The sequence below is a fragment of the Cupressus sempervirens genome, chromosome 1, assembly GCF_028749045.1.
Source record: "Cupressus sempervirens isolate cs-2001-9-10 chromosome 1, ASM2874904v1, whole genome shotgun sequence".
Classification (NCBI taxonomy): domain Eukaryota; kingdom Viridiplantae; phylum Streptophyta; class Pinopsida; order Cupressales; family Cupressaceae; genus Cupressus; species Cupressus sempervirens.
The window spans coordinates 695138100-695164184 of record NC_143118.1 but is presented as its reverse complement, the minus strand read 5'-3'; the positions used below and the strand labels follow the sequence as shown (position 1 = coordinate 695164184).

The following is a 26085-nucleotide window of genomic DNA, read 5'->3' as shown; positions in this document are numbered from 1 at the left end:
CATATTAGCAAGTTACAGTAAATCAACATGCAGAGATAAAACATGCAAGATCAACACATGACACAATGATTTACGTGAAAACCCAATTTGGGAAAAACCACTAGTAACATGCTACTTAATTCTCAATCTTCTAAAGTGATGCCCTGTTAAAAACCTGCCCTGTTAAAGGCTTACAACACACTGTTAAATGTGACCTTGTTAGAAGATTTTACCAAACTGTAAGGAATGGGCCTGGTTAAAGGAATTTAGAACATTCACTTGGAATGTCACCATGTCAAAAGATTTATCTCATGGCTATTAAACCAACCTAAGTCCATAGGATTTAAAATAACTGTTACAATTGCTAGAAAGTAACGATAATGGCCTTTTGATCTGATATAACTTACAACATACTTTGTAGATTTCAAATCACACTTTCAGTTCAATCCTTATGCTTGGTTTCAATCACTTCAGCTCTGACTGCTTGTCTTCCTCTCAAGCTTCGTCTCCTTGAGTCTTCTTACTCATCATACCAATGCATCCATATCTGGGGTCTTCTTATTGAAACAGGGTAACTATGCTCTCTTTCTCCTTAGCACCTCCTTCAGCATTTTATGCTTTCATGCTTGACTGCCTCTCTCTTTCTTCATGACCTTATGACTCCTTAAATAGAGATCTAATTTGCCTTTGCCGCTCAATTTTTCCTCTCCAATTTTAGGGTTTCAAATGGATTAGGTAGGATACAATGTATCTACTCCATATCTTGCTCTTATCTAGAAATTTCATCAGTTGTATCTAAAAAAACATTCTACATGGTGTTCTATGCCACCAGCTCATCATTCTTATCTTCTATTTATTTCACAAACTTCTAGATAACAACCTTGTCAGCTTAGATCTTGTGAATCTTTGATTTTCAAAATAATGCAACAACTCAGCATTATTGGTTTACTAACACTCGGCACCTCTATGTTACTTGGCACTATTGGTTTACTGACGCTTGGCACCTCTATGTTACTCGGCACTATTGGTTTACTGGTGATTGGCACCTCTATGTTACTCGGCACCTATATCTGCTCGACACTTGTATTTGCTGGGCACTTGTATTTGCTCAACACTTGATAAACTCTATATCACTCAGCATCTAAAGTTTACAATATCACTCGGCACCTAAGTTTACTCGGCATCTGAAGTTTACTTGCTCAGCTTCAACTAGGAATCTGTTCGGCACCTACTAGCTTGCTCAGCTCCCTCTCTCTAATGAACTTAGTTGGGCTTTACAAAAGACTTAGCTAAAGCTTTACATTTTGATATGTTTTAGTGTGCCCATTCTCTATGTCTTATAGTATGTCATCAAATACACTTTTTTCATCAATGGCTTAGCTGATCCTTGTACTTCATTACAACATCATAACTTCAACCTTTCTCTAGGTGTTCTAGTTACCTCTTATTGATTGCCTCCTCCTTGTCAATCAACTAATTGATAGTATTTGGATCACTAAAGCAATTGTCATTCCTGCAAGTGGCAAGTTTGATATCAATGACAAAATAATGATTGAGAACATTCTTTACCAGTTCTATATGATCATTCCAACAACTTTCCTCATGATCTTTTCAATCATTTCCAACAATCTCCCTCTTTGGCATTGATGGCAAACCAAACTGATCAATTAATCAACTTAGTTACCACCAAGATTGTATACGTTGTCTGCTACTTTTCTTGGCTACTGCATCTTTACTACTCATCTCATATATCTCCCTCTTTCATAGATATATCCCTCTTGCCTTGTATTGATCAGGTTTCTGCACATTTCTCCCTCTTTGACATGAATGCCAAAGATGTAACATCTTTATCATGCAAAATATAAACTTTAGCTTCTTGATGTTTTCTCCCTCTGTCACCGTGCTTGTGACTGATTTGGAGTTTCTACTCCTGTTGTTATCCTCTGCATCAATTTGTTGATATTTCAATTATTTATTTCTTTTGATGCAGGGCAGCTTCCTTATTGCTTTAAACTGCTTGAGTTAGGGGTATTACCCCCAACTTGCCTCTAAGATATTCATAAGCATCCTTGGGCAATGGTTTGGTGAAGATATCTGCAGTTTGTTTCTTTGTGTGAATGTATTCCAACATCACTTGTTTGTCTTCTACCAATTCTTTGGCATAATGGTACTTGATTGTGATATGCTTGGTTTTTGCATGCATTACTCGATTTTTGGATATATTTATAGCACTTGTGTTATCACAATACAATATCACAGGTTTTGTTACCTCTTCTTTCATTCCTTTCAATAGATTGTGAGCCACACAATGTTTGTGCAATTGACTGCTGCTGCCACATATTCTGACTCTGCAGTGGACTGGGATGTGCATGTTTGTTTCTTGCTAGTCCAGGTAACAAGCCCTTTGCCTAAAAATAATGCACCTCCACTTGTGCTTTTTCTATCATCAATGTTGCCTCCCCAATCTGCATCTGTATATGCATCAAGAGCTCAAATTTTCCATTCTTTTTGTAGTATAGACCAAAGTTATCAGTTCATTTAAGATATCTTATTATTATTTTTACTACTATGAGATGATTTTATTTAGGATTGGCAAAGAATCTAGCCACTCTTCCAACTGGTAATGCTATGTCTAGTCTACTATGTACAACATATTGTAGTTTTCCAATCATAGATCTGTATATTGTTTGATTGACTTCAGCTGATTCATCATTTTTGGACAGCTTATTTCATGTTTCCATTGGTGTGCTGACTGGTTTGGACTCCTCCAATCCAAACATTTTAAGAATATCTTTGATGTACTTTGATTGTGTCACAAATATACCATATTGAGTTGATGTACTTGCAATCCAACAAAAAATTTGATTTCTTCAAACATAGACATCTCAAATTCATGTTTCATTTTGTCAACAAAGCTTTTGCAAAGCACTTCCTTTCCACCAAACACTATGTCATCCACAAAGATTTTAGATACAATAATATCCTTTCCTTCTTCTGCTTTGATGTACATGTCATTGTTATCATCAGTTCTTTCAAATCCTATTTGCATTACATACTTGTGAAGTCTCTCATACCATGCTCTAGGTGCTTGTTTCAAACCATAGAGTGCTTTATGTAGCTTACAAACCATATCCCTGTTATTCTCATCAACAAATCCTTCTGGTTGTTCAATGTAGGCTTCTTCTTCTAGTATACCATTTAAAAAAGCATACTTTACATCCATCTGATAGACTTTAAAATCTTTATATGCAGCATATGCAAGTAAAGTTCTTACTCCTTCCATTCTAGCAATAGGGGCGAATGTTTCCCCATAGTCTAGTCCTTCTTCTTGAGCATAACCCTTGCATACTAGTCTAACTTTATTTCTAGTAATCTCACCATTCTCATCTAGCTTGTTTCTAAATACCCACTTGGTGCCAATCACATTAATGCTCCATATACTGTCTTCGGTTTAGATTTGCTGATCAGACATGATTCATATCTCAATCTGTTCCTTGTCATTGGTCTTGCATCTTTGTCACCAATTATCTATTCAGCAGGGTGATGTCTTTTTACATATTTGGATAATCTTGGCTCTATCCTTGTTTCCATGTTTGATCTTTCAAATTCAGGACCACTATGCACTTCATTGTCAAGTTGTTCTTTATTTATTTCATGTGTATTGTCTTCAGAATCAGATTGTACATTTTCTTCATTCTGCAACTTGGCTTTTGAATGCAACTCACCATTTACTGGTTGTGACTCTACCAAAATTAAAATTTGTTGTTGAGTATCAATTTGATTGACAATATCCTCATCAATAGGCATTCCTTCATAAGAATACACAAAGGTTCTGTACTTTTTCATTTTCTTTGGTTCTTCAACTTGGACTTCTGTGTGCTCATCAAAGTTTACATTTGTACTTTTCACAATTTTGTTAGTGTTAGTATTCAAACACTTGTATGCCTTACTTCTAGTGGAGTAACCAAGAAATATGCCTTCATCACTTTTTGCATCAAATTTTCCATTTCTAGCATCATTAAGGATAAAGCATTTGCAACCAAACACTTTGAAATGTTTTACATTGGGTGAGTGACCATACCATAATTCAAAAGGTATTGTATTTGTACCTTTCTTGACCTGTACTTGGTTCAGTGTATGAACGGCTACACTTACAGCTTCTCTCCAGTATTTTAGAGCAACAATCTTTTCCATCATTAATGTTCTGGCACAATCAATCACAGATCTATTTCTTCTTTCAACAATTCCATTATGTGGGGGAGTTCTGGGAGTTGACATTTTCCTTTTGATTCCTTTATCATTACAGAATATCTTGAATTCATTTGAAGTGAATTCACCACCTCTATCTGATCTTAAGCATTTCAAGCTTTTTTCTGTTTCCTTTTCAACTCTAGCCACATACCACTTAAACATTTGAAAAGCATCAGATTTTTGTTTTAAGAACATAACAGTCATCATCTTGGAATAGTCATCAACAAAAAACATTATGTATTTATCTTTTCTATAGCTTTATACTTCCATTGGACCACATAAATCAATATGAACTAACTCTAGTATTTCTTTAGATATATAGTTTTTGCTTTTGAAACTTGACTTTGTCATCTTTCCTAACTGACATTGTTTGCACATGATACTATCACGCTTCTTCAATTTTGGTAAACCTCTGACTTTCTTCATTTTACTGATATTGACCAGATCATGAAAGTTGACATGACATAATCTTCTATGCCATAACCATTCATCATCAAAGTTTGCAATTAAACAAGAAACATCATCCATATCAAGGTAAAACAAAATACTCCTTGTTTGATCTCCTTTTCCTATCAGTTTACCATCAGTATCATAGGTCTTTGTTGTTTTGTTTTCAAATTCTACTTTGCATCCTATATTACCTAACTGTGAGACACTCAGCAAATTGTAGTTTAATCCTTCAACATAGTATGCATTATCACATGAAATTTTCTATGTGAGCTTAATGGAACCTTTTCTTTTGATTTGACATGGAGCATCATTACCAAATCTAACACTATCTCCATCATACTGAGTAAAGTTAACAAACTTACTTTTGTCTCCTGTCATGTGATGTGAGCATCCACTGTCTATGATCCACCTGTCATTCTTGTTCACACATGTTACCAGTGTTGTAGGCTCTTCTTCATCAGATTAATATTTCATGGCTACATAAACAACTTCATCATCATTATCATCAAAATTTTCTTCAACAATATAACACTTCTTTCCTTTTTCTTTGTAATCTCTCTTGTTATCATCACTTCTGAATTTTTTTTTGTTGCCTTCCTTGTAATCATTTTTCTGTGTACACCTGATAGCAATATGACCTACTCCATTGCAATTGAAACAAATGATAGGCATCTTACCTTTGAATTTTCCTTTATCTCTGTGAAATCTTCTAGCAAGCAATGCTTCCAATTGTTCCACATCTTCCTCATCAATGCTACTATCACTGGATACATATTTCATTTTTCTTCCTTTCTTGGATTTCACCTGTTCAGCATCTTTCAGTGATAACTTGGCCTTAAAAGAAGATTCAATATTCTCTGGTCTATAGTTGTCAAAATTAGATAACTCAAATGCAGTGAGTCTACCTATTATACCTTCAAAACTTAGATTGTTTCCTAGTACACATCTTAGTTCTTGTATTGCTAATACTCTAATAGCATAGATAGGGAGCAAGGTTCTTAAGAACTTACTATTAACAGTATCTTCATCCAATTGACCACTCAAGCATCTTATTGCACTTACAACTTGCTTTATTCTTGTGCCATATTGAGCAGCATTCTCATTTTCCTCCATTTTCATATCATCAAACTTTCCTCTGAGACTTTCTCTTTTTTCTCTTTGTACATTCTGATCTCCTCCATAGATGTCTGATAGGGCTTTTCACATTTTGAATGCAGTGTCACATCCTTTGGTATCATCAAATTCAGCATAGTTGAGTGTAGAGGCAATTTCCAGCATTGTTTGATTGTGTTCCTGCTTGTTTTTCATGTCTTCTGTAGTAAGAGTACCAGTTGGATCTACATGTTCAGTGACAATTGAATTTTGGGCATAATCTCCTATGGATCCAAGATATAGCTTCATCAAGCTTTGTCATGCAATAAAGTTGTCTTTATTGAGCTTGGGAACTTCTCTCTTAGGCATTTTGACCTTTTCTGCTTATAGTCCCTTTAAACTGAATTAGCAGTCTTGCTCTGATACCAATTGTTAGAATTCTTTAGAATAACTCGGGGGGGGGGGGTTGTGAATTAGTTATCCAAGGTCCAAATGCCCTAATAATACTTGTTCACTACTTTTAATGAATCCATACACTTTTCATCCATCCAAAATTAGATCAACCATATTAGCAAGTTACAGTAAATCAACATGCAAAGATAAAACATGCAAGATCAACACATGACACAATGATTTACGTGGAAACCCAAATTGAGAAAAACCACCAATAACATGCTACTTGATTCTCACTCTTCTAAAGTGATGCCCCCTGTTAAAATCCCACCTTGTTAAAGGCTTACAACACACTATTAAATGTGACCTTGTTAGAGGATTTCACCAAACTGTTCGGAATGGGCCTAGTTAAAGGACTTTAGAACATTCACTTGGAATGTCACCCTGTTAATGGATTTATCTCATGGCTATTAAATCAACCTAAGTCCATAGGATTTAAACTAACTATTACAATTGCTAGAAATTAACGATAATGGCCTTTTGATCTGATATAACTTGCAACATACTTTGCAGATTTCAGATCACACTTTTAGTTCAATCCTTATGCTTGGCTTCAATCACTTCAGCTCTGACTGCTTGTCTTCCTCTCAAGTTTCGTCTCCTTGAGTCTTCTTACTCATCATACCAATACATCCATATCTGGGATCTTCTTATTGAAATAGGGTAACTATGCTCTCTTTCTCCTTAGCACCTCCTTCAGCATTTTATGCTTTCATGCTTGACTGCCACTCTCTTTTTTCATGACCTTATGACTCCTTAAATAGAGATCTGGTTTGCCTTTGCCGCTCAATTTTTTCTCTCCAATTTTAGGGTTTCAAATGGATTAGGTAGGATACAATGTATCTACCCCATATCTCGCTCTTATCTAGAAACTTCATCAGTTGTATCTAAAAAAAATTCTACATGGTGTTCTGTGCCACCAGCTCATCATTCTTATCTTCTATTTATTTCACAAACTTCTAGATAACAACCTTTTCGGCTTAGATCTGGCAAATCTCCAATTTTCAAAATAATGTAGCAACTCAACATTATTGGTTTACTGATGCTCGGCACCTCTGTGTTACTCGGCACTATTGGTTTACTAACGCTCAGTACCTCTATGTTACTCGGCACTATTGGTTTACTAGTGCTAGGCACCTCTGTGTTACTCGGCACCTATATCTGCTTGGCACTTGTATTTTCTCGACACTTGATAAACTCTATATCACTCGGCATCTGAAGTTTATGATATCACTCGGCACTTAAAGTTTACTCAGCATCTGAAGTTTACTTGCTCGGCTTAACCTAGGAATCTGTTCAGCACTGACTACCTTGCTCAGCTCCCTCTCTCTAATGAACTTAGTTGGGCTTTACAAAAGACTTAGCTAAAGCTTTACATTTTGATATGTTTTAGTGTGCCCATTTTTTGTGCCTTATAGTATGTCATCAAATACACTTTTCTTATCAATGGGTTAGTTGATCCTTGTACTTCATTACAACATCATAACTTCAACCTTTCTCTAGGTGTTCTAGTTACCTCTTATTGATTGCCTCCTCCTTGTCAATCAACTAATTGATAGTATTTGGATCACTAAAGCAATTTTCATTCCTGGAAGTAGCAAGTTTGACATCAATAACAAAACAATGATTGAGAACATTCTTTACCAGCTCTATTAGATCATTCCAACAACTTTCCTCATGATCTTTTCAATCATTTCCAATAGGGCATGTGGTCTTCTATATTGACATAGTAAGGTGAGGAGATTTGAGAGAAAAACCCATCATTTTTATTGTCAACTTGTGATTGATTCCAAGCTCATGTTGTAGACAAAAATGCCAAAATCCTATACACAAATTTCTTACAACTATTTCTAAATTAAGCGAGTAAACCAAATTTTTTGGATGAATTCCCTAATCTCAAGTTACCATGTCTTAGGCATGATAAAGAGAAAGGAATATGGAACATATTGTGCTCCAAACCTATAAAAGTTATGTCATGAACCTCTAGACTTAAGGATTTTGGATAAGGATTTGAGATATATGTAATTATTGGTAGTCTTATTAAGGTGGCAAAAAAAAGTATGAGAAAGGATGTTACTTTTCATATTGAATGGGTGTAAGCTAGCTTTGTGTAGGTAGAAAGAAAGTTTATATGCTTATAGTATGTTGCTACAACCATGGTTAGCTTTAAGAAACTCCCTTCTAGAAAAATATACAAATTATTTGTGAATCTTTCATTATTTTGAAAAAAAAATTAAAAATTATCAACGATCTCTCAATTTTTTATTTTAAATATTATTTACATTGGCAATAATTTTGGAATCATAAATTTTTACTAGAAAATATTGGAAAATTTCAATAATGATAGGAAGTTCACTAATCATCATGGAATATTACAAATCAAAATTGAACATGTTTTATCTCATGGAAATTATGAGGATGATTACATTATATTTTAAATTAATAATGAAAACTAAATATAGTAATATAACCATAAAGTAATTAATAATTATGATAATTATTGGTGAATTAATTTTAATTTTTTTGATAATATATAATGTTTAGGTGAATCAAATCCAATCATGTATCGAATATTGTGGAAAATCTTTGAATTTGAATTTTTTAACAAAATAAATTATTGAGCAACTTTAAATGTTTTAGAACTAAACTCAATAAAAATGTGGTGATATAGGTTGTATTAAATGTTAAATTATTAGCCAAATTACTAGCAAAAAAATTCTAATTTTCATAAAATTACAAATAGTCACCACTAAAAAACACCCTAGTTACAACTAGGTTAATCTTTTCTCTAAAGCTTGTGTTAACCATGTATTGAAAAAATAATGATTATAAAATATATAAATCATGGATGAAAAAGAATGTATTTGAAGACATCATATTTATTAACATATATGTAATTCTATCTAAGTTTGTAAAGTTTAATTAAGTCAAATAACTTGTGTAATTGGAATATGGGTTATGTTAATCTATAGCTTATCAATTGTGGTTTATAACTTGATTATTGTTTCAAAATAGGTTAAAATTATTAGAAATGATTTAACATAGCATTTTTGGAGGTCTTATTTCTTATTATTTTTAGGCACATGGAATTTCATTCTAAGTTTTTTGTTGTATAGTAGGGGAGATGATCTAATAGTTGCACAATTTAACTTCAAACCTCTCTAAGTTCATAGTAATGATGATAAAAAGGGCTAAATTTTTTGTTAGGTCTTCTTTGACAAGTTAAGCTCTTATTATGAAGGTTTCAACCCATCACCATCAAATTTGATATGGGTTTTATATGTCATGGTAAAAATTAAATTAAATTATCATTCTTCTTATCCCCTTACAACATCATAGTCGATTACCACCCCCAATCATTGGTTGAATATGTCCCAATATTTGAAAATTTGTTACATTAAATTTTAATATATAAGATGTATATGAAGAAAAAAGATTTATTACATATACAAGATTACACTTATATATAAAAAAATATGTTCCATGTTTATTTATTAATTATCTAATTAGTAATTAAACTCCTTACATTTAAAAACAAATTTGTAGTGAACCTAGTTTCTCTAATACCCTTATGAAGGAACTCCTTAGTTGTTATTGATTTATTTATTTTTAATTTGTTAATTTTTTGAAAACATCAATCATAAACTTATCCAACCATTCATCTTCCATTTAACTTAGAAGAGATGAATTTTAATCTTCTTTGTTCATTATGTGCTATTAGAGCAAGTGACTTTAAACACTAGAAACCTATGAAGTTCATTTTAAATTAAGGATATAGTTTTACACTATTGAATAATCCTAATTAAGTTGGACACTAGGAATGAATGCATTTTCTTAAATGAATTTTAAGCCTTTGAGTTGGCTAGTCTGAAGATATCCTAAGGAGGTTGTAAAAGGGAATTTGATATATGAATTAGAAATGAATATCAAAGTTTGCAATGGAAAGTAATTTTGTGAATCCTTCTTGGACAAGTCAAGTTCTTATAACTAAGGTTTCGACCTATCACTATTAAAATTGATATGAGTTTTATATGTTGTTGTAAAAAGTTTTTAAATCATCATTCATGTTACTTCTGTACAACATCGTAGTCAATTACCACCCTCAATCATTGGTTGAATATGTTCCAATATTTGAAAATTTTGTCACATTAAATTTTTAATATATAAGATGTACATGAAGGAAAAATATTTATTACTTATACAAGATCACATTTATATTTAAACAATTATGTTCTATATTTATTTACTAATTATATAATTATTTGACAAATACTATTCCGTAATTAGTAAGTAAACTACTTACAATCAAAAATAAATATGTAGTGAACTTGATTTCTCTAATACCCCTATGAAGAAACACATTAGTTTCCATTGATTTTTTTATTTTATTTTTTAAATATCAATCATCAACTTATCAAAGAATTCATCTTCCATTTAACTTAGAAGTGGTGACTTTTAATCTCCTTTGTTGATATGTGGTATTAGAGCAATTGAGTGTAAACACTAGAGACCTATGTAGTCCATTTTAAATGAAGGATATAGTCTTGCACTACTAAATAATCCCAACTAAGTTGGTCTCTAGGAATGAATCCATCTTCTTAAATGTATTTTAAGCCTTTGAGTTGGCTAGTCCCAAGACATCATAAGGGAGGGTGTAAAAGGGAATTTGATATATAAATTATAAATGGATATCATACTGTGCAGTGCAATTTTTTCATGTAATTTGAAACATTTTCATCTGTGGTAGGTATCATGGTCTATCCAAAGTTACAAAAAAATTTTAAGATAATGAACATGAATTTATAAAGATGAAGTTATAACACCCTCAATGTAATTTGATTATTAATAGTAATAATTTCTAGAAGGTATAATAGTAGAGTGGAGACTAGTATGCATCAATTGCATTCATTGGTCTTGTAAATAACATGCTATGACTTTATAAATAAGATAGCATTCTACTTGGAACAACATGAAGTTGTATATTCTTTATTCACTAAAAAAGACACATGTACATTAATCTTCTCCTCTAATTATATGAATTATAATTGATACTTGGCTGCTTTCTCAAACAAACATCTCTATATGTGATTCCTATCATATAATACAGAACATCTACAAAAAATTAAACCATAAATTGAATTAGTGAATGTGAGTAATAAAAAGTTCTTAGTTGAGAGGAAATTTTGATACAATTTCTCTTTGATCTTGTAAATTTTTTTCAATTTGTCAAAAATAAAGAGAATTGAGCTAGTTGAACTTGACTAATAACCCAAAGTTCAAGGCAATTGGTGAAAGAAGACTTCTAATAAGTTGATGGTGACTTATCCCTAAGGAGGAAGGAGAATCCCTTTTAATGTAACCACTATGCATGATGCCAAAAAAAAATTATTAAATAAAGAAAGTAATCAATCTCATCAATGTCAAATGAAGAATGCATATACAACTAGTGTTCCAATAGTATTCAATCTGCATTAACCCTTAACTAGGTACAAAATCCAAATCATTTAGAAAGATGCAATAGTTTCAAATCTTATAAAAAAGTCCATGTAAAAGAATTAATTTGGGAGAGTGGTGAGAGATGAAATAAGACATGGACATGACATGATGGATAACTGACCAACCTTTGCAAAATAATAATGACTCACAATTGGAAACATGAGATGGATATTTACACATGATAAGAAGTATATAGTTAGATGACCAAAACTTGAGGATTCTTGCATTGGTTGTCCCCTCGTATGTTAAAAAATTTGATGCCTTGTCTTTGGGCACTAACCATAATGCAACTTATTAGCTCCTAGAGGCCATAATCCTATTAGAATATATAGTCCACTAATATAACTGTGAGGGGGGGTGTGAATCAATTATACGAATAATATCACCAATAAAAACTTTAAAAAATCTTAACCATATGAGTAACTTAAAGTGAGACCACAAAAAGATACTCATACACAATAACACCAGATATATTAACTAGAGAAACCCTTGATTAGAGGGAAAACCCAGTGGAAATGGTACCCACAAGATGATGTACTAATATAAATACTCCTTGTTAGAGATATACCCTGTTAGGAGTGACCTATTACAACATTTAGTATATATGTGTCCCTATTAGGAATCTTTGAATCCTTGCTAGGATATTCCAACCCTATTCAGAGTTGTGCCAACCTTGTTAGGAGTTGTGGAAGATAGTTGGATGCACTGCCCAAATAGCTCCAAGGGCAAGACCAATGAACCTACTATCCAAATGATCTCTTGCTCTCATGTTACGCATGAACATATCTCTTTCTTCCTCACTGCAATCTTCTAGCTCTAATTCTTCAAAAAAAATTGTCTTTCCCTTTATCAAAGGTCCAGTATCCCAGACCCATGCACAATAGATGAGTCTTCATCTTCTCCTTCTAACTATCATAGTTGGCCCCATTAAATCTAGGACTATCCTTTCTGAAAAGATTAGCCATTGATTTCCCAAAATTTTTAAGATTATCCTTCAAGGACCTGAGGCTCTGATACCAATTGTTAGAATATATAGTCCACTGATATAACTAAGAGGGGGGAAGGGTCTAGTAATCAGTTATATTAATAATATCAGCAATAACAACTTTAAACAATCTTAACCATATGAGTAATGTAAACTAAAACCACAAAAAGATACCCATACACAATAACACTAGATATGTTAACTAGGGAAACCCTTGATTAGAGGGAAAACCCCAGTGGGGATGGTACCCATAAGATGATGTACTAATATAAATATTCCTTGTCAGAGGATAGACCTTGCCAGGAGTCACTATGCATGAGTCCCTGTTAGGAGATTTGAACCTTGTTAGGATTTGTGGAAGACAACTGGACCCACTGCCCAAACAAATTTGTGGGCAAGATCAATGAACTCACAGCCCAAATGATCTCTATATTGTTCCTTGCCAAATAATAAAATTGAATTGTACTTCCTTTCGCTATCTCTATCATGTCAACCAAACTTCTACTCCTAATCTTGTAACCAGATCATGAATTGTGCATCCAATAATCCCTCGGATCACTTACACACATTCAATAAACACTTTGCTCCTTTTTGCACTTCTTAAATATAATGCACAATAGATAATTTATACTTATACAATCAAGGAAAATATCTTTCTTTTATACAATACCATCATAATAATTCCTTGAGTCAGCCTTGAGGCTTTCCCAATCAATTAAAATTAGATAATTAATTAATTACAACTACAATAGTACTGTTGGCTCACAGTCTATACAAAAATTTACACATGCTACTCTAGGTCTTGTGCACTTGCTGACATCATAACTTGACTATTCTTTTTTACTGGTGGACTATGCACAACCTCATTATATCATTGCAAAAAGATACAATGCAAACATCAAAAATTGCCAAATAGATTATATGTTTCTATGCTACTCATAGTAAATCAAACACAATTTTCATACATCTTTGATTATGACTTCATCCTCTTCACCACGTCATTAGGAAACTCTCAAGAACACATTCTTAACTGCGCATCACTTAACCCTTACTCAATTATTGTGCAACATAATATCTCTAATTTCTATTCTTCTAGTATCCACAAATATACTATTAAGTTGACATCAATGACAAATACAGTCATGAATGTAACATATCAGTACTCTCCAATGCTCAGAATACTCCCATAGAATAGTATCATCAACATTCATGCTAACAACTCCATCATATACCATGTCATGCATACAAATCAAAAGTATATTTTGATCATCTAATCATGTTACTCTTTATTGGGTGTTGCTTACTCACCTATTAATAAATAAGTTACATAAATACATTATTATTTTAAATAGTCTAGACAAGCATTGTATTCTAAAAATTTTATAGGGCTTGGTTACTTTCTCAAACAAACATCTATATATGTGATATATATGGTATAATAGCTAAACATCTTCAAAAATCAATCCATAAATTGAATTGGTCAATGTGATTAATAAAAAGGGCTCACTGGAGAGGAAGTTTTGGCATTATTTCTCTTTAATGTTGTAAATTTGTTTTAATTTGTCAAAATTAAAGACAATTTGGCTAGTTGAACTTGACTAATAACCCACATTCAAGAAAAATTGGCAAAAGAAGCCTTTTAATAAGTTGATGGTGACTTATTCCTAAGGGGGGAAAGATAATCCCTTTTAATGCAACGACTGTGCATGTTGCCAAAATAAAATTATTAAATAAAGAAAGTAATCAATATCTTCAATTTCAAATGAAGAATTCATATGGAACTAGTGCTCCAATAGTATTCAATCTAATTTGACACTTGGCTAGTTAAAAAATTCAAATCATTTAGAAAGATGAAATATTTTCAAATCTTATATAAGTGTCCATGTAAAAGCATTAATTTGAGAGGGACGTGAGGGATGGAACAAGGTATGGACATGACATGATGGGTATCGCACCATTCTTTTTAAAAAAATATTGATATAGCTCACAATTGGAAAGATGAAATGGATGAAAATTTACATTAGAAGAAGTATATAGTTAGACAAACAAAAGTTGATGATTCTTGCATTAATTATCCCCTCCTATGTAAAAAGCTCACAAGACTTATCTTTGGGCACTGGCTATAGTACAACTTATTAGCATGCAGAGGCCATGCTCCATCATATAACATGCCATGCATATGATGCAAAAATATATTTCCATCATCTAATCATGTTACTATTTATTGGGTGTTGTTTACTAACCTATTAATAAATAGGTTACATAAATATATTATTATTTTAAATAGTCTACACAAGCATTGTATTCTAAATTTTTTATAAGGCTTGGTTGCTTTCTCAAACAAAAATCTATATTTGTGATTCCTATGGTATAATACCAAAACATCTTCAAAAAATCAACCCATAAATTGAATGGGTGAATGGGATTAGTAAAAAGGGCTCACTTGAGAGGAAATTTCTATATGATTTCTCTTTAATCTTGTAAATTTGTTTCAATTTGTGAAAATTAAAGAGAATTGAGCTAGTTCAACTTGACTAATAACCTAAAGTTGAAGGAAATTGGAAAAAGAAGCTTTTTAATAAGTTGATGGTGGCTTATTCCTAAGGGGGGAAGGATAATCCCTTTTAATGCAACCAATGTGTATGTTGCCAAAAAAATTATTAAATAAAAAAATTAATCAATCTCATTAATGTCAAATGAAGAATGCATATACATTTGGTGCTCCAATAGTACTCAATCTACTTTAACCCTTGGCTAGGTTCAAAATCCAAATCACCTATTAATAAACATCTATATATGTGGTTCCTATGGTATAATACCAAAATCTCTTCAAAAAATTAATCTATAAATTGAATCATTGAATGGGATTAATAAAAAGGGTTCAATTGAGAGGAAATTTAGGTATGATTTCTCTATAATTTTTTTAATTTGTTTCAATTTGTCAAAATTAAAGATAATTGAGCTAGTTGAACTTGAGTAATAACCCAAAGTTCAAGGAAATTGGCAAAAGAAGCCTTATAATAAGTCGATGGTCACTTATTCCTAAGGAGGGAAGGATAATCCCTTTGAATGCAACCAATGTGCATGTTGCCAAAAAAAATTATTAAAAAAAAAAATAATCAATCTAATCAATGTCAAATGAAGAATGCACATACATCTAGTGCTCCAATAGCATTCCATCTACTTTGACCCTTGGCTAAATACAAAATCCAAATCATTTAGAAAGATTAAATAGTTTCAAAGCCTATATAAATGTTCGTGTAATAGGATTAATTTGAGAGGGAGATGAGGGATGGAACAAGGTATGGACACCACATGATTGGTATCACACCAACCTTTGCAAAAGAATAATGACATAGCTCACAATTGGAAATATTTGATGGATGGAATTTTAGATGATAAGAAGTATATAGTTAGATGAAGAAATGTTTAGGATACTTGCATTGGTTGTCCCCTCCTATGTAAAAAAAACTCACATGTCTTGTCTTTGAGCACTGACTATAGTGAAACTTATTAAAACCTAGAGGCCATGCTCCATCATATACCATGTCATGCATATCACGTAAAAGTATATATTTTAATCATCTAATCATGTTAGTCCTTAATGGGTGTTGTTTACTCACCTATTAATTAATAGGATACATAAATACATTATTGTTTTCAATAGTCTACACAAGTGTTGTAACCTAAAAAAATTTATAGGGCTTGGTTGCTTTCTCAAAAAAACATCTATATATGTGATTCCTATGGCATAATACCAAAACATATTCAAAAAATAGATCCATTAATTGAATTGGTGAACAGGATTAATAAAAAGGGCTAACTTGAGTGGAAATTTTGGTATGCTTTCTCTTTAATCTTGTAAATTTGTTTCAATTTGTTAAAATTAAAGAGAATTGTGCTATTTGAACTTGACTAATAATGAAAAGTTTAAGGAAATTGGCGAAAGAAGCCTTCTAATAAGTTGATGGTGATTTATTCCTAAGTAGGGAAGGATAATCTCTTTTAATGCAACCATTGTGCATGTTTCCAAAAAGTAAATAAATTAATTAATGAATCTCATCAATGTCAAATGAAGAATGCATACACAACTAGTGCTCCAATAGTATTCAATCTACTTTGACCCTTGGCTAGGTACAAAATCTGAATCATTTAGAAAGATGCAATAGTTTCAAATCTTCTATAAATTTCCATGTAAAAGCATTAATCTGAGAGGGTGGTGAGGGATGGAATTAGGTATGGACACCACGTGATTGGTAATAGACGAACCTTTGCCAAAGAATAATGGCATAGCTCACAACTCAAAAGATGAGATGGATGAAATTTTACATGATAATAAGTATATAGTTAGATGAACAAAAGTTTATGATTCTTGCATTGGTTGTCCCCTCCTATGTAAAAAGCTCACACGTCTTGTATTTGGGCACTAGCTACAGTGATACTTATTAACACCCAGAGGCCATGCTCCATCATATACCATGTCATGCATATGATTGAAAAGTATATTTTGATCATCTAATCATGTTACTCTTTATTGGGTTTTTTTTACTCATCTATTAATAAATAGGTTACATAAATACATTATTATTTTAAATAGTGTACACAAGCATTGTATTCTAAAAATTTTATAGGCTTGTTTTCTTTCTCAATCAAACATCTATATATGTGATTCTTATGGTATAATACCAAAGTATCTTTAAAAAATAATCACATAAATTGACTTGGTAAATAGGATTAATAAAATGGGCCCATTGGAGAGGAAAATTTTGGTATGATTTTTTTGTAATCTTGTAAATTTGTTTCAATTTGTCAAAATTAAAGAGAATTGAACTAGTTGAATTTGACTAATAACCCAAAGTTCAAGGAAATTGGTGAAAGAAGCCTTCTAATAATTTGATGGTGGCTTATTCCTAAATGGGGGAGGATAATCCCTTTTAATACAACCACTGTGAATGTTGCCCAAAAATAATTGTTAATGAAGAAAGTAATCAATCTCATTGATGTCAAATGAAGAATGCATATACAACTAGTGCTTCAATAGTATTCAATATACTTTGACCCATGGGCTAGGTACAAAATCCAAATCATTTAGGAAAATGCAATAATGCCAAAGCTTATATAAATGTCCTAGTAAAAGCATTAATTTTAGAGCAAGGTGAGGGATGGAACAAGGTATGGACACCACGTGATGAGTATCACAACAACCTTTGCAAAACAATAATGAAAAAGTTCACAATTGGAAAGGTGAGATGGATCAAAATTTACATGGTAAGAAGTATATATTTAGATGAAGAAAAGTTTAGGATTCTTGCATTGGTTGTCCACTCTTATGTTAAAAACTTACATGCCTTGTCTTTAGCCAGTGACTACACTACAACTTATTAGCACCTAGAGGCCATGCTCCATCACATACCATGTCATGTATAATATTGAAAGTTTAATTTTTAGTGATGATAAAATTGTGAGTTTTTTATTTAGTGATGACAATATCAAAAATTTTGTTTTTAGTGATGAAAAGTTCACAAGTTTGTTATTGAGTGATAGCAATATTACTAGGTTATTTTTTAGTGATGACAATATAATAAATTTAGTTATTAGAGATGACATCTCAAGTTTACTTTTATTTTTATTAATGCTAATACTACAAGTTTGTTTTAGTGATGACCATATAACAAGTTTATTTTTTAGTGATAATAATACTGCAAGTTTATTTTTTAGTGATGATAATATCACAATTTTAAATTTTAGTGATAACAATATCATAAGTTACTTTTATGACAATGTTGAAAGTTTATTTTTTAGTGATAACAATATCACAAGTTTATGTTTTAGTGATGACAATATCAAAAATTTATTTTATTAATGATAATGTCAAGGTTAATTTTCTAGTGATAGTGATATCACAAGTTTGTTTTTTAGTAATGACTAGCACAAATTGATTTTTTTAGTAAAGATATTACCACAAATTTAATTTTTTTGATTACAACGTTGAAAGTTTATTTTTTAGTAATGAAAATATCACAAGTTTATTTTTTAGTCATGATAATATAAGAAATTTATTTTTTAGTGATGAAAATATCATAAGATTATAGTGATAAAAATACCACAAGTTTATGTCTTAGTGATGATAATATCAAAAATTTATTGTGAGTTATGATAAAATTGTAAGTTTATTTTTTAGTGATATATATTTCAAGTTTATTTTAGTGATGACAATATAGCAAGTTTATTTTTTAGTGATGATAATATCACAAGATTGTTATTTAGTGATGAAAATATCACAAGACTATTTTTTATGTATAAAAATATCATGAGATTATTTTTTAATGATGAAATGGATCTTGATCTCTATCTCAGATAGAGTACAAAGGTGACAGATCCAATCATCTCTAACCAAGTGGTGATCTATCTAACAACACAACCTATGTCAACCCACTCTGAAGGACTCGAGGGAGATACCAAGGGCGTGGCTCAAGAAACAACTCAAGTAGAAAGGGTACACAATCATCCCCTCATGTATTTCATGAAAATGCTCCAAGAAGAAGGTCATTCATGGGTGCAGACACCAATGTGGGTTAACCTAGGTCGTGGTGGTGTGTTTTCTGTATATGTCAAGTCTAACATGCCCATTCAAATTTCCTTGTGAGGGGAGTAGATGAACGGGAGTGTCCAGTGAGAAATGGTAAGGAGGGAGATGATAATTATCGATCCTAATCGAGCTAAGTCAAGTACTAGTCTAGGCATACCAGCCATGAGCTCTGGGTCTCAAATTGAAGATGGTGATGTCAACAGAGGAGTAGTATGTGAGGTACCTGAGTATCTGTAGCAGTTTTCCATGAAGTTAGCAAAGCCCTCAAGGTGGTGGAGAAACCAAATCAAGTCAAAGATAGCACTAAGCTTGAAGGGTGTGAAAGAGTCCTAAAATGGTGATAACTCAAAAGACCAAAAGTTATTGATGGAAGAAATGAGGAAGAATGAAGGGTTAGTTATAGGTTGGGTTCACAAAGGAGATGGATGATTGTATCTTATGTTGTTGTCTCTAAATCTTGTTGCCTATTAGTGTAAAACACTTAATCATATATGAGGTAGAGTAAGTTGGTTAGATAACTATGACCAAGCTACTGTATAAAGGTCAAATCTTGTGGAAGACTTATAAATAAACATGTATATGATGAGATATATCTAAGAAAGTCTTTGGTCGCCGAGTATTTTTGTTTTAGGTCAAGAAATTGAATGAAGAATAGTTATGTCTGAGCATCAGAGAGAGAAAGTGCCAAGCAACACAGAGTAGACATTAAAGTCTAAAATGTTATAAACTTTGAGGTAAATCATTTAAAGCCGACATAGGCATGACATTTAATAATTGTAGAGTATGTTACAAAGATTGTTACATATTTTATATGGATCACTGATCCCTATGAGAGGTGAACAACCAATCATATGAAGAGGAAAAAGGGAAGCATCTAGAAAAATATTTAGAAGTATTTAAATAGGAAGATCCAAACCTTATTTTTATATAGAAGTGGAAAAAGTTATCACATTAGAGATCGCAAAGTGTTTGAAGGAAGAAAAGGAGTTAAGTTTTGGATGTTGCATGCTTGAGATAGTTAAGAAGAATAGAGTATAGAAACTTTATGAAGTAGTGAAGGATTGAGTAAAGACATATTAGTTTGGAGATCAAATCTAAGATTGGAAGGAGGGGATTTGTAATCAGCAATTATAGTGTAGACCAAAGGATTAGATACTAAGACAATTCTAATAGATTGAACTTGGGATAATCTCTTTAAAATGGTTCTAATTTAGAACTTTTTAAATCTCTTAACTAATACCTTACTTTATTGTAAGTGTGAAATCCTCTCACAAGGTAAGACCTAATAGTCCTAACAACCTTTAACAGGGTAGACCCCTCATAGAGTAGATGATTAGAAGTGATCAAAGTTATAACCCTAACAGGTTAACTTTATTGCTGCAGTATTGAAGATTTATGGGTGGCATCCTCATCCTAGTGTTACCTTCACCTTGGAAGGTTTCTAGGTAACCAAATCTTTGTGTTATGTGTTTACAATTCATGCATGTGATTAATAGTTAGATCTAATTATTACAACACTTCACATTTACAAGTTATGTTATGCATGAATTACATCTGAGATGGAAAATATGGTGAATTCAGTAAAGTTATTTTAAGGGATAAAAGTTTTATAGATCCTGGTTCGTGAAAAGGGTCTGTCATCTGCTCATAGAATAAAGAAAATTTAAATTGCAATTTTGACAATCAAGATGAATCCAAATTTTAATTTTAATCCCAAAATAATCTAGGATGTTGAAATGAAGTAAGGGTGCATTGTTTAAGGAAATTCAAAACTTTGAAAACTTAGGTTAAAATACTATATAAGGGAGCCCAAAGGTCATTTTCAATTCATTTGTACATTTTTATTTTATGTACCCCAACCAACATTGTCAGTACCCCTAGGCCGTAAGTAACTAAAAATTTTACCTATTTTGAGCATTTTATGTTAGTTTCTGCTCATTTCTAGATCTGATGGTTCAAATGTTATATGATAGATAAAAGTGTCACCTAATAGTTATATGAAGTATCATACAATAGTCTTACAATAGGATAAAGTTGGACAATAGGAGTAGAATGAAATATTGAGTTGGAAATCATGTTGACCACTTTGTTATGTGTTGTGAGCTTCTTCCTTATGATCAATTTGGAATGAGTGTTTGGGCTTGATTCATTTCCACAAATATCAAAGACATACTAGGGTGCCCATGTCATTTTTGGCTCTTCTTGCTAGTTGAACAACTGGTCAATATGAGAAGATCTTACTAAAAGCCTATGATTTGGGGAAGGGAGGAGGGCATCATGTAATTGAAAGGTACCATTAGCAGACGATGATTCAAGATTGCCACCTTCAAAGCAACTTCTATGATATCCAAAGCTCATTCTAAGTTTAGTGATAGGTCTAAAATTGGGTATGCTTTTGCCTTAAATTTTGGGCATGACGTTCTAGGTAGTAATTGATGGGTGTACAAACTGCTTTGTTTTTGTACATTCTTTATACACTTTTACCTTATCTTAAGTCTATCCTAACCCTTGTTATGCCATTAATTATTAAGGAATATAATGCATTTGATAAAGTCTTAAGGTTTGAAATACTTCTTGAAAGAGTGGATGGTTAATGCATAAAATTGATATATTTTGGTTCATTCTGCTATAGGAACTAGGGATGTGAAAGTATGGAGTTGACTGTCTAAGTTGAAAGAATAGTTTTGAAAGTTGTAATTTTGTATACTATGCAAGTAGTTCTAAACAGCTAAATAGAGTAGTTTTTGGCCGTATGTTATTTCAGTTGAGTTTTGTAAATGGTTATATGGTCAAGGGCCAAAAAAAATCATCTTCTACATATAGGGAATAGGTCGTCAGTCATTCCAGATAGTTATTGATTCAGTTAAAACATATTAAGTTTGTATAAATGAATGTTAATCATATGACATGGACAGATGATATATGAAAAAGACTCTCTTTATATTATTGGAAATATGTGAGATTGAGAATGTGAAGCTTTTGTAGCAGTTGGTTTTAAACATCTCTCTCACCTTGTGAACCAGAGGAGGGCCCCCTCTCGAGAAACCTAGTGAGATCACTTTAGTTTATTTTGTAAGTATTCAACATTGATTGATTTTACGCATCTTTTTGTAGATTAAGTTGAATGTGTGAATTTACATATTTCTCAATTATCGGAGTTCGTTGCATGTATGATTGTTAATCTATATAATGTCTGTTACTGTTAATCAAAGATTTAGTTGCTCGACGAAGTAGTTGGCTGAAGCATTCATATCTCTTTCACCTATCACATATCATTGTTTTGCTACTGCTTAAATTTCCATTCATTTACTGAACCACTTCCTGTTCTAATCATCATATTTCCTGTCGCACTAATCATACTCCCTGCTACTCTTATCATACTTCCTACCGCACTCAATATTAAAACCATTCTATTGCAAACAACTTCCTGCCGCCACTAAAACCTCCTATAGCAATCCAAGTAAAATCAGACCAACCTTTTAATCGAGAAAAACTTTGTAATAGCATTTGTAAAGACATTATGATTGATTAGAGGAGTGTTAATAGTATTTGTGATTAATTATTTAAAAGTGTGTTAATAACATTCATAGTATTATAAAGACATTGTGTTCAATTGTTTAAAGTGTGAACTTTAGATTAGAGTCTATTTGCAAAAAGTAATCTTAGAGGTGTGATAATTTGAATAGTTCAATTTATTAGCCAGTAGTAATTGCATTTATAAATCTCTTGATTTATTATCTTCACCCCTTGTGCAAATAGCTGTGATATCTCTCGTGAGTTTATGAATCTTGGATTGACATTTTTAGGGTATTGTTGAATAGATCATATACCATCAAATTGAACTTCAGTTTTACTCAACAGTTATGATGCAAAAAAGTTGTTATTTAAAAGTCTTGTCAAATAAAAACTTAATTATGGCCAATAACACATGATGACAACCACCTCAATATATGAATATGTAAATACTTGTTCAACTACCATAATAATTGCCAGTGCATGTATATTAAAGTTCTAAGGTCAATAACACCCTATGACAACAAACTTAGTGTATAAAAGTTCTAATACCCCTGCACCCACCCTAATAATTGGCAATATATATTAAAGAGGCACCATTTAAAGAGCAACTTATTTGCACCTTAGTAAAAAAACATATTTGTAACAAACAATAGTATTTTAACATATATGTTAGCTAAATGTTTTAATATATGTTAGTAATTAGTAAACACTTACAATTAACTAACATACTATTATCTGTTTTTCACTAAAGTGGTACTCCATGCCAATTGAAAAAAGCAACCAACACACATGTCAGAGTACTCAACAACCACAAATATCGCGGTACTCCTTCAACTACCCACAATAATAGGGGTACATGCAAATTAAAACCAATGACAACGTCGTCAGTATACAAATGAATGTCCTAGTACTCGTTCAGCGACCTCAATAACTGCCAGATGAACTCTACATCACATATTTTTTCCGCGTTAAATAGAAATCGAGTACCCATCTATCTGCTAGTCAAATGCATCTCGTGGCCACTCCAATAAATAGACAATTGTAACTGATGATGCACGCGATTTAGTTGCCACTCTCATCTCGCCTGTACCCCTTTAGAAGTTGTCAGTGATTTCAGTTCCTTGATTTACCAGCGCCAATAGCCGGACTCCAGAAGCCACACGTAGCAGTCGTCCCCTTTCCTGCACTGGGTCACTACATTCCTTCCTCCCCTCCCAAACCGAATCTCCCAAATCCAAGCCTCACCTCTTCGGGCCTCGACATCCGACGCCTCCAATTCCCACCTCCCAAGAAGAAGACGATCTCAAAACCTCTCATTCCAATGGTGACTTCCTATTCAAAATGTACAATCTCATTGAACAATCCAAATCCCCCGTCCATGACCTTCTTCAAATTCTGAAAATCCAAATATCCGATTTCATCACCAACCTTTTTTGCACAGTCATGTTCGAACCCCGCAACTCTCTGCAAATCCTCGCATATGTTTTACTGACCACGTCGGCCTCAAATCTGTGCCTAATGCTCTACCTTCCGACCCTCCACCATCCACTGCATCACTACATTCCTCTATTGGAGCTCTCGAGGCTTGTGGCCTCCCAAGGTCTAACCGTCACTTAACGTCACAACCTCCGCAAACGTGCCATGTCTGCGAGAATTCGTAGACGAATCTGTAAATAGTGGTATTGATCTTCGCCTCCTAGTCCTTGCTACTCCTCTCTTTCAGTGCCTCCGAGAGGGCATAAGAGAGCTCCCATGTTTGTCCCCCACCGTCACATGGCAGCATTTTTGCGCTTGCCAAAAGGCTCCAACTGCCCTTTGATGATTGGATGCAGCCGCTTTTTCAACAGCATGAACTGGCGCCGCCGCCGGTTTGTATTGTGTTCGATTTGTTCATGGAGTGGGCGATAGAAAGCGCGGAAAAGTCTTAACATTTCTTGAATGGAGTTTAACCCGTGAAGGTCGGGTGGTAGAGCATCAGGCACAGATTTGAGGCGGACGTGGTCAGTAAAACGTATGCGGCGATTTGCAGGGAGTTGCAGGGTTCGAGCATGACTGTGCAGAAGAGGTCGGCGATGAAGGCAGATATTTGGATTTTCAGAGTTTGAAGGAGGCCACGGACGGGAGATTTGGATTGTTCGATGAGAGTGAACATTTTGAATAAGAAGTCGCCATTGGAATGAGGGGTTTTGGGATTCTTCTTCTTCGGGGGGTGGGAATTGGAGGAGTCGGATGTTGAAACCGGAAGAGGCGAGGCTCTGGATTTGAGAGAGGAGGAAGGAAGATGTGACGAAGGTCACTGTGAAGGAGTGGGTCGATGCCATTCGCTTGGCAAATTCTATCAAGGGAATCAGATTCCCCGTTCCCCATGAAGGGAACATTGCAATGTGGCTTTTGAGCTTCCCATTTTCTGCATTTTTGTGTGCTGCCTGGGAAGACAGAGTGTGAGACTTTGCGATGGAAAATGTGGAGCTCGGGCAACTGACAATTATAGGGAGAGCTCGTTGAATGGCAGATTTGCATTTCTGGTAAACGTTTCCATCTCAGTACCATATATGGAAGTAATTGTATTTAGGTGTGCAATGGGTACATTTAAGAGTTATGGAAAGGGAAATTGGATTTTTTTTGGATATTAGTTACAATAATTTGTGTATTATACGAATTTAAGTAATGGGTCATTTAGCAAATGATGTTGTGGGTTGAAGAAAGGTCTTAAAAGAGAAGTGATAATATATCTTCTTCAATATTTCAATTTAAAAATCTTTAAATTGAGAAGATAATAAGAGTATATTAGTAAGAGGGAGAGAGAGAACAACACAAGCCGTGCTAATGCCAGCAATCAGTCTCGAATTTGAGATGAGTTGTGTTATATTCTTGAGAGCAGATGAGATGAATCCAATCACCAAGTTTCTTTTGCCGATGTTGCAGATTGTAGAGAAAGGAGGGTCAGGGTTGATTCTTAATATTTTTGAGGATTTGGAGCCCGAGTATCTCCAGCACCTGAGGAAACTTATGGGGAAACCGGTGTGGGCCATTGGACCTCTACTTCCCATGAGTTATTTCAGTGGGGCTGGTAAGTATTAGAAGATTTGGTAAAATAGTTGTTTTAGTTAGTGAGGTTGGAAGTTGTGGTAGTTTTTCGAGGTGAATTCATGGACATATGTTTTATATCTCTGGTGAAAATGAATGGATATCTAGTATTCACTACATCTAGGTGTGTATTCTCAGAGGAATCTATTAACTATGTTTTATGAGTAGTAGTTCACAAGAACTCATC

At 33.2% G+C, this 26085-nt stretch overlaps 1 pseudogene; it reads left to right on the top strand.

Annotated features, from left to right (window-relative positions):
- The window catches only part of LOC149579843 (scopoletin glucosyltransferase-like), a 57400-nt pseudogene that overhangs the window by 14012 nt on the left and 17303 nt on the right, over window positions 1-26085 (top strand).